Here is a 332-nt window from a genome sequence, read left to right on the forward strand (position 1 = left end):
TACATGAATTGATCACAAGGGTATTTGAACAGATGACAACATTAGAAGGCTGCTTTATTGTGCATTGCTTCCCAGCCCTAATTACATCTTTGTTTCTTCGAGGCATTGCGGTTCATTTGATGCTTTACTACTTTCATCAGATGTGTTTAGGTAAAGGAGATGTGTTTTGGTAAAGGTAAAGGAGATGTGTTTTGGTAAAGGAGATGTGTTTAGATAAAGGAGATGTGTTTTGGTAAAGGAGATGTGTTTAGGTAAAGGTAGGAGATGTGTTTAGGTAAAGGAGATGTGTTTAGGTAAAGGTAAAGGAGATGTATTTAGCGCCCGGATGTGTT

This window comes from Notothenia coriiceps, unplaced genomic scaffold (assembly GCF_000735185.1).
Source record: "Notothenia coriiceps isolate Sejong01 unplaced genomic scaffold, NC01 NC01_scaffold00023583, whole genome shotgun sequence".
In the NCBI taxonomy this organism is placed as follows: domain Eukaryota; kingdom Metazoa; phylum Chordata; class Actinopteri; order Perciformes; family Nototheniidae; genus Notothenia; species Notothenia coriiceps.